At 39.9% G+C, this 9,551-nt stretch overlaps 1 protein-coding gene and 1 long non-coding RNA gene across 3 annotated transcripts in view; one reads left to right on the top strand and one right to left on the bottom strand.

Annotated features, from left to right (window-relative positions):
• LOC131382351 (uncharacterized) overlaps positions 1-9,426 on the top strand; it is a 23,969-nt gene extending 14,543 nt beyond the window's left edge. The window contains exon 3 of the long non-coding RNA XR_009211766.1: positions 9,132-9,426. This is a non-coding gene — a long non-coding RNA (uncharacterized LOC131382351). The remainder of the gene's footprint in view (positions 1-9,131) is intronic.
• NDUFS4 (NADH:ubiquinone oxidoreductase subunit S4) overlaps positions 1-9,551 on the bottom strand; it is a 132,274-nt gene that overhangs the window by 59,740 nt on the left and 62,983 nt on the right. The gene's annotated exons all lie outside the window — the stretch shown is intronic.

The raw sequence follows: 9,551 nt of genomic DNA, 5'->3' as shown, positions 1-9,551 counted from the left end.
TGTGGGCATTTAGTGCTATAAATTTCCCTCTACACACTGCTTTGAACGTGTCCCAGAGATTCTGGTATGTTGTGTCTTTGTTCTTGTTGGTTTCAAAGAACATCTTTATTTCTGCCTTCATTTCGTTATGTACCCAGTAGTCATTCAGGAGCAGGTTGTTCAGTTTCCATGTAGTTGAGCGGTTTTGAGTGAGTTTCTTAATCCTGAGTTCTAGTTTGATTGCACTGTGGTCTGAGAGACAGTTTGTTATAATTTCTGTTCTTTTACATTTGCTGAGGAGAGCTTTACTTCTAACTATGTGGTCAGTTTTGGAACAGGTGTGGTGTGGTGCTGAAAAGAATGTATATTCTGTTGATTTGGGGTGGAGAGTTCTGTAGATGTCTATTAGGTCCGCTTGGTGCAGAGCTGAGTTCAATTCCTGGGTATCCTTGTTAACTTTCTGTCTCGTTGATCTGTCTAATGTTGACAGTGGGGTGTTAAAATCTCCCATTTTTGTTGTGTGGGAGTCTAAGTCTCTTTGTAGGTCACTCAGGACTTGCTTTATGAATCTGGGTGCTCCTGTATTGGGTGCATATATATTTAGGATAGTTAGCTCTTCTTGTTGAATTGATCCCTTTACCATTATGTAATGGCCTTCTTCGTCTCTTGTGATCTTTGTTGGTTTAAAGTCTATTTTATCAGAGACTAGGATTGCAACCCCTGCCTTTTTTTGTTTTCCAGTTGCTTGATAGATCTTCCTCCATCCCTTTATTTTGAGTCTATGTGTGTCTCTGCACGTCAGATGGGTTTCCTGAACACAGTACACTGATGGGTCTTGACTCCTTATGCAATTTGCCAGTCTGTGTCTTTTAATTGGAGCATTTAGCCCATTTACATTTAAAGTTAATATTGTTATGTGTGAATTTGATCCTGTCATTATGATGTTAGCTCGTTATTTTGCTCGTTAGTTGATGCAGTTTCTTCCTAGCCTTGATGGTCTTTACAGTTTGGCATGTTTTTGCAGCGGCTGGTAGTAGTTGCTCCTTTCCATGTTTAGTGCTTCTTTCAGGAGCTCTTTTAGGGCAGGCCCGGTGGTGACAAAATCTCTCAGCATTTGCTTGTCTGTAAAGGATTTTATTTCTCCTTCACTTATGAAGCTTAGTTTGGCTGGATATGAAATTCTGGGTTGAAAATTCTTTTCTTTAAGAATGTTGAATATTGGTCCCCACTCTCTTCTGGCTTGTAGAGCTTCTGCTGAGAGATCAGCTCTTAGTCTGATGGGCTTCCCTTTGTGGGTAACCCGACCTTTCTCTCTGGCTGCCCTTAACATTTTTTCCTTCATTTCAACTTTGGTGAATCTGACAATTATGTGTCTTGGAGTTGCTCTTCTCCAGGAGTATCTTTGTGGCGTTCTCTGTATTTCCTGAATCTGAATGTTGGCCTGCATTGCTAGATTGGGGAAGTTCTCCTGGATAGTATCTTGCAGAGTGTTTTCCAACTTGGTTCCATTCTCCCCGTCACTTTCAGGTACACCAATCAGACGTAGGTTTGGTCTTTTCACACAGTCCCATATTTCTTGGAGGCTTTGTTCGTTTCTTTTTATTCCCTTTTCTCTAAACTTCCCTTCTCGCTTCATTTCATTCATTTCATCTTCCATCACTGATACCCTTTCTTCCAGTTGATCGCGTTGGCTACTGAGGCTTCTGTATTCTTCACGTAGTTCTCGAAACTTGGCTTTCAGCTCCATCTGCTCCTTCAAGCACTTCTCTGCATTGGTTATTTTAGTTATCCATTCGTCTAATTTTTTTTCCAAGTTTTTAACTTCTTTGCCACTGGTTTGAATTTCCTCCTGTAGCTCGGAGTAGTTTGATTGTCTGAAGCCTTCTTCTCTCAACTCGTCAAAGTCATTCTCCGTCCAGCTTTGTTCCATTGCTGGTGAGGAACTGCGTTCCTTTGGAGGAGGAGAGGCACTCTGCTTTTTAGAGTTTCCAGTTTTTCTCCTCTGTTTTCTCCCCATCTTTGTAGTTTTTTCTACTTTTGGTCTTTGACGATGGTGATGTACAGATGGGTTTTTGGTGTGGGTGTCCTTTCTGTTTGTTCGTTTTCCTTTTAACAGAGAGGACCCTCAGCTGCAGGTCTGTTGAGGTTTGCTAGAGGTCCACTCCAGACCGTTTGGCTGAGTGTCAGCAGCGGTGGCTGCAGAACAGCGGATTTTCATGAACCGCAAATTCAGCTGTCTGATTGTTCCTCTGGAAGTTTTGTCTCACAGGAGTACCTGGCCAAGTGAGGTATCAGTCTGTCCCTACTGCGGGGTGCCTCCCAGTTAGGCTGCTCGGGGGTCAGGGACCCACTTGAGGAGGCAGTCTGCCTGTTCTCAGATCTCCAGCTGCATGCTGGGAGAACCACTACCCTCTTCAAAGCTGTCAGACAGGGACATTTAAGTCTGCAGAGGTTACTGCTGACTTTTTGTTTGTCTGTGCCCTGCCCCCAGAGGTGGAGCCCACAGAGGCAGGCAGGCCTCCCTGAGCTGTGGTGGGCTCCACCCAGTTCGAGCTTCCTGGCTGCTCAGTTTACCTAAGCAAGCCTGGGAAATGGCAGGCGCCCCTCCCCCAGCCTCGCTGCTGCCTTGCAGTTTGATCTGAGACTGCTGTGCTAGCAATCAGCGAGACTCCGTGGGCGTAGGACCCTCTGAGCCAGGTGCGGGACACAATCTCCTGGTGTGCCGTTTTCCAAGCCCGTTGGAAATGCGCAGTATTAGGGTGGGAGTGACCCGATTTTCCAGGTGCCGTCTGTCACCCCTTTCTTAGACTAGGAAAGGGAACTCCCTGACCCCTTGCGCTTCTCAAGTGAGGCAATGCCTCGCCCTGCTTCGGCTCGGCTCGCACACGGTGCGCTAAACCGACTGCCCTGCACCCACTGTTTGGCACTCCCTAGTGAGATGAACCCGGTACCTCAGATGGAAATGCAGAAATCACCAGTCTTCTGCGTTGCTCACGCTGGGCGCTGTAGACCGGAGCTGTTCCTATTCGGCCATCTTGGCTCCACCCGACCAATAACAGATTCTAAAATTGGGGCAATAATAGCCTACCAACCAAAAAAAGTCCAGGAGCAGACGGATTCACAGCCGAATTCTACCGGAGGTACAAAGAGGAGCTCATACCATTCCTTCCGAAACTATTCCAATCATTAGAAAAAGAGGGAACCCTCCTTAACTCACTTTATGAGGCCAGTATCATCCTGATACCAAAAACTGGCAGAAACATAACAAAAAAAGAAAATTTTAGACCAATATCCCTGATGAACATTGATGCGAAAATCCTCAATAAAATGCTAGCAAACCAAATCCAGCAGCACATCAAAAAGCTTATCCACCACGATCAAGTCGGCTTCAACCCTGGGATGCAAGCCTGCTTCAACATATGCAAACCAATAAATGTAATCCATCACGTAAACAGAACCAATGACAAAAACCACATGATTATCTCAATAGATGCAGATAAGGCCTTCAACAAAATTCAACAGCCCTTCATGCTAAAAACTCTCAATAAACTAGGTATTATGGAACGTATCTCAAAATAATAAGAGCTATTTATGACACACCTACAGCCAATATCATACTGAAGGGGCAAACACTGGAAGCATTCCCTTTAAAAACCGGCACAAGACAAGGATGCCCTCTCTCACCACTCCTATTCAACATAGTACTGGAAGTTCTGGTTAGGGAAATCAGGCAAGAGAGATAAAGGTATTCAGTTAGGAAAAGAGGAAGTCAAACTGTCCCTGCTTGCAGATGACATCATTGTATATCATGAAAACCCCATGGTCTCAGCCCAAAATTTCCTTAAGCTGATAAGCAACTTCAGCAAAGTCTCAGGATACAAAATCAATATGCAAAAATCACAAGCATTCTTATACACCAATAACAAACAGAGAGCCAAATCTTGAGTGAACTCCCATTCACAATTGCTACAAAGAGAATAAAATATCTAGGAATCCAACTTACAAGGGATGTGAAGGACCTCTTCAAGGAGAACTACAAACCACCGCTCAATGAAATAAAAGAGGACACGAACAAATGGAAGAACATTCCATGCTCATGGATAGGATGAATCAATATCGTGAAAATAAACATACTGCCCAAAGTAATTTACAGATTCAATGCTATGCCCATCAAGCTACCACTGGCTTTCTTCACAGAATTGGAAAAAACTACTTTAAATTTCATATGGAACCAAAAAGGAACCCACATAGCCAAGACAATCCTAAGCAAAAAGAACAAAGCTGGAGGTATCATGCTACCTGACTTTAAACTATACAACAAGGGTACAGTAACCAAAACAACATGGTACTTGTACCAAAACAGATATATAGACCAATGGAACAGAACAGAGGCCTCAGAAACAACCCCACATATCTACAACCATCTGATCTTTGACAAACCTGACAAAAACAAGCAACGGGGAAAGGATTCCCTTTTTAAGAAATGGTGCTGGGAACTGGCTAGCCATATGTAGAAAGCTGAAACTGGATCCCTTCCTTACACCTTATACAAAAGTTAACTCAAGATAAATTAAAGACTTAAATGTAAGACCTAAAACTATAAAAACCCTAGAAGAAAACCTAGGCAATACCGTTCAGGACGCAGGCATGGGCAAAGACTTCATGACTAAAACACCAAAAGCAATGGCAACAAAAGCCAAAATAGACATATGGGATCTAATTAAACTAAACAGCTACTGCACAGCAAAAGAAACTATCAGCAGAGTGAACAGGCAACCTACAGAAAGGGAGAAAATGTTTGCAATCTATCAACCTGACAAAGGACTAATATCCAGAATCTGCAAAGAACTTAAACAAATTCATTAGAAAAAAACCAACAGCCCCATCAAAAAGTGGGTGAAGGATATGAACAGACACTTTTCAAAACAAGACATTTATGCGGCCAACAAACTTACGAAAAAATGCTCATCATCACTGGTCATTAGAGAAATGCAAATCAAAACCACAATGAGATACCATCTCATGCCAGTTAGAATGGCGATCATTAAAATGTCAGGAAACAACAGATGCTGGAGAGGATGTGGAGAAATATGAACGCTTTTACACTGTTGGTGGGAGTGTAAATTAGTTCAACCATTGTGGAAAACAGTGTGGCGACTCCCTCAAGGATCTAGAACTAGAAATACCATTTGACCTAGCAATCCCATTACTGGGTATATACCCAAAGGATTATAAATCATTCTATTATAAAGACACATGCACACGTTTATTGCGGCAGTGTTCACAACAGCAAAGACTTGGAACCAACCCAAATGCCCATCAATGATAGACTGGATAAAGAAAATGTGGCACATATTCACCATGGAATACTATGCGGCCATAAAAAAGGATGAGTTCATGTCCTTTGCAGGGACATGGATGAAACTGGAAACCATCATTATCAGCAAAGTTACACAAGAAGAGAAAACCTAATACCGCATGTTCTCACTCATAAGTGGGAGTTGAACGATGAGAACACATGGACACAGGGCAGGGAACATCACAACCCAGGGCCCGTCAAAGGGTGGGGGGCTAGGGGAGCCATAGCATTAGGAGAAATACCTAATGTAAATGATGAGTTGATAGGTGCAGCAAACCAGCATGGCACATGTATATCTATGTAACAGACCTGCACGTTGTGCACATGTACCCCAGAACTTAAAGTACAATTAAAAAAAAAATCATTAAATGTGTATGTAAAAGGGAAACAACAACTACAATAACAAAATAATCAACAGAAATAGGCCCTGAAATGATGTAGATTTATAAATAACTACCATAAATATATTTAAAGAAAAAAGATGGACAAAATGAGTGAACAGTTCAAAAATTTCTGCAGAAAAATGGAAACGATATTAAAGAACTAAATAGAAATTCTAGAGCTGAAAAATATAGTATCTAAAATGATAAATACTGTAAGGGATTAATAGAAAATTGGACACCAACAGAAGAAAAGATCATTAAATTTGAAGACAGGACAATAGAAACTAACCAAATTGTACTACATAGTGGAAAAAGACTAGAAGTCAAATAAACTGGGCCTCAGTGACCGGCTGGAAAATATTAAGCCATACAATATAAGTGTTACAACTACAGAAGATGAAAGACTGAAGCAGAAATGTTTTTTGAAGAAAAATTTCCAAATTTTCCAATTTTTAAGAATACTAATCAAAAATTCCAAGAATCTTAATGAGCCCTAACCAAGATACGTGTAAAGAAAACCACACAAAAACATACTATAACAATATTTCTAAAGTATAAAGATAAAATAATAATCATAAAAGTAGTCTTAAGAAAGACACGTTACCTACATGGTAATGATGTTAAAAGAAAACAGAAAACTGTAATCCCAGCACTTTGGGAGACTGAGGCAGGTGGATTGCATGAGCTCAGGAGTTCAAAACCAGCCTGGGTAACATGGCGAACCCCATTTCTACAAAAAATAAAGCCAAAACTATCTGGTATAGTGGTGTGTGCCTATATTCCCAGCTACTCAGGAGGATGAGGTAGGAGGATCTCTTGAGCCCAGGAGTTCAAGGCTGCAGTGAGACAAGATTGTGCCACTGCATAGAGACCCTATCTCAAAAAGCAAAACCAAACAAACAAAACACACCACCAACAACAAAAAACCCAGAAAAGACTGAAAGCTTTTCCTCTAAGATGAGGAAAAAGACAATGATGCCCACTTTTACTAATTCTATTCGATGTAGTACTGGAAGTTCTAGCCAGAGCAATTGGACAAGAAAAAGAAATAAAAGCCATCCAAACTTGTAAAGATGTATAATTATCTCTGTTCCCAGATAACGTATGTGAAAAATCCTAAAGATTCCACCAAAAAAACATGTTAGAGATAATAAACAAATTCACCAAGGTGGCAAATATAAAATCAATATACAAAAATCAGTTATGTTCTATACACTCACAATGAACAATCTAAAAAGTAAATTACAAAAACAATCCCATTTACAATGGCATAGAAAAGAAGTAATACTTAGGAACAAACATAAAAAACGAAAGATTTGTACACTGAAAACTACAAAACACTGTTAAAAGAAATTAAAGACATAAATAAGTGGGAAGACATCCTGTGTTCATCAACTGGAAACATCAGTATTGTTAAGATGACAATACTACCCAAAGCAATCAATCTACAGATTCAATGCAATCCCTATAAAAAGTAACATTTTGGGAGTAGAAATAGAAAAATCCATCCTAAAATTCACGTGAAATCTTTGTTGCAAAACAATCTTGAAAATGAAGAACAAAGCTGAAGGACTCATAAATCCCGATTTTAAAACTTACTACAAAGCTACAATAATTAGTTTGGTACTGACAGAGAATAGACATATGGGCCAATGAAATAAAACAGCCTAGAAATAAACCCTTGCATATATAGCCAATTGGTTTTTTAAAGAAGTTCCAAGACCATTCGATGTGGAAAGCACCAACAAATGGTGCTGGGAAAACTGGATATCCAATTCTAAAAAATGAAAACGAATCCTTGTCTTACACCATATACAACAGTTAACTAAAAATGGATCAAAGGGCCAGGCGCGGTGGCTCATGCCTGTAATCCCAGCACTTTGGGAGGCTGAGGCAGGCAGACCACGAGGTCAGGAATTCAAGAGTAGCCTGGCCAATATAGTGAAACCCCATCTCTACCAAGAATACAAAAATTAGGAGGGCATGGTGGTGAACGCCTGTAGTCCCAGCTACTCGGGAGGCTGCGGCAGAAGAATCGCTTGATCCTGGGAGGCGGAGGTTGTAGTGAGCCGAGATTGTGCCACTGCACTCTAGCCTGGGTGACAGAGGGAGATTCCATCTCAAAAAAAAAAAGAAAAAAAAAAGATCAAAGACCTCGATGGAAGAGCTACAACTATAAAACTTTGAGAAGAAAACATAGGAGGAAATCTTGACAGTGAATTTGGTAAGGAATTACTGGATATGACAATAAAAGCACATGCAACAAAAAAATACAGATAAATCAGACGTTATCAAAATTAAAATTTTTGTGCATCAAAGGACATCTAGCTGATAGAGGATTAAGATCCAGAATATACAGAAAACCCTGAAAACTCAATAAAAAACAACCACCCAATTCAAAATGAGCAAAGGACTTGAATAGACATTTCTCCAAAGATATACAAATGGCTAATAAACACACAAAAAGATGCTCAACATCACTAATTTATTAAGAACATGCAAATCAAAACCACACTGGGATACTACTTCACACACATTAGGATGGCTATTATAATGAAATGGAAAATATCACGTGTTGGTGAGGATGCAGAGAAACTGGAACCTTTGTGTATTACTGTGGGAATGTAAAATGGTGCAGCTAATATGGAAAACAGTATGTAGTTCCTCAAAATGCTCAACGTATAATAACCACGTGATCCAACAATTCTACTTTGGGGCATCTTCCTAAAAACTTGAAAGCAGAGATTTGAACAAATATTTGGACATCCATATTAATAGCAGCATTATTTACAACAGCCCTAGAAACAATCCAAATGCTCGACAACAGAAGGATGGATAAACAAAGTGTGATATACACATAAAATGGAACTATTATATATAGCCTTTAAAAGGAATGAAATTCTGACACATGCTATAACACAGAAAGTACAATAGAGGTTATCAGGAACAGGGGAGAGCATAAAGGACAGTTACTATTTAATGGGTACAGAGTTTCTATTCAGGATGACGAAAAAGCTCTGGAAAAGTGGTGATGACTGCTCAACATTATGAATGTGGTTAATGCCACTGAATTGTGCTCTTAAAAATGGTAAACTTTGTGCAATGTATATTTTAACACAATTTTTTAAAAAAGGAAACTGGAATGACATTTTTAAGTCATTCCAATCTTCAACCTAGAATTCTATATCCAATGAAAAGGTCTGTTATGAACTGAATGTTTGTATTCTCCCAAAACTTGTATAGTGAGTCCCTAATCTTAAATGTGATGGTATTTAGAAATGGGGCCTTTGGGAGGTAATTAGGGTTAGATGAGATCATGAGAGTAAGGCCCTCATAATGGGATTAGTGCCCTTATGAGAAGAGACATGACAAAGCTCACTTGCTTTTTCTCTCTCTCTGTGGCCATGTAGACACATCAAGGAGGTGGCCTTCTACAAGCTAGGAAGACAGCCCTCAACAGAAACGACCATGCTGGCACCTTAACCTTGGAACTCTAGCCTTCAAAACTGTTAGAAACTAAATTTCTGTTGTTTGAACCACCCAGTCTATGGTATTTTGTTGTGGCACCCTGAGCTAAGACAAGGTCTGTCAAAAGTGAGGTCAAAATAAAGGGATTTCCAGATAAACAAAAGCTGAGAGATTTCTGCCCAACAGAACAGCACTGTAAGACAGGTTAAATAAGGCTCTTTAGGCTAAAGGAAAAGGATACCAGATGGAAACTTTATCTATATGAAGTATAATAATTAAGAGCAACGAAAATGATAAATTTGTAAGTATAAAAGATTTTTCTTCTTACTTCTAAATTTATTTAAAAGACAACTCTTTAATGC

The sequence above is a fragment of the Hylobates moloch genome, unplaced genomic scaffold (genome assembly GCF_009828535.3).
Source record: "Hylobates moloch isolate HMO894 unplaced genomic scaffold, HMol_V3 SCAFFOLD_23, whole genome shotgun sequence".
NCBI classification, from domain to species: Eukaryota; Metazoa; Chordata; class Mammalia; order Primates; family Hylobatidae; genus Hylobates; species Hylobates moloch.
This window is presented reverse-complemented; position numbering and strand designations above follow the sequence as displayed.